A 710-nucleotide genomic window follows, 5' to 3' on the forward strand; every position below is an offset into this window, starting at 1 on the left:
TTTTTTTTTTTTTTTTTTTTTTTTTTGAGACAGGGTGTATTAGTCAAGATTCTTTAGAGGAACAGAACTTATGAATTGAAAATCTATATATATTCTATTACCCATTCTGTATTTTCTTCACCTCATTACCCATTCTGTATTTTCTTCACCTCAGCAAGTACCTCATCAGATAATATTTATTTATACGTGTGTACATGGTTTTATATATGGGTTTTATTTTAATGGCTTACAACCTGTAGTCCAGATAGTTCATCAATAAATTTCTATCAACAGGAGGTTTAAGAATCCAGTAGTTTCTCAGTCCACAAGGCTGGAAGTCTCAACTGGTTTTCAGTATAGCCCAGAATCCCAAAGAAGTAGGCTCTAATGCCAAACAAAGAGACATTAACCTTTCTTCTTCCTTGTTCTTTACATAAGCTTCTAGAAGAGGTAGTCCATAGTAAAAGTACATATTCCAACCTCAAATATCCAGATTAGTAGTGAGTCTTCTCACTTTATATGATTCAATTAAGAAAGACATCACCCACATGTATCCAGTCATCTGGGTTTTCGTTAATTCCAGATGTAGCCAAGGTGACAACTAAGAATAACCATCACATATCCATCTCTTATCAACTTGACACACAATCTTATCTCCTATGCCATGCTTAAATCCTAAATGAAAATAGTAACCAGTTCATAATTATTCCTAATACAATGTAACTATACCA

Source organism: Mus caroli, chromosome 12 (genome assembly GCF_900094665.2).
Source record: "Mus caroli chromosome 12, CAROLI_EIJ_v1.1, whole genome shotgun sequence".
Classification (NCBI taxonomy): domain Eukaryota; kingdom Metazoa; phylum Chordata; class Mammalia; order Rodentia; family Muridae; genus Mus; species Mus caroli.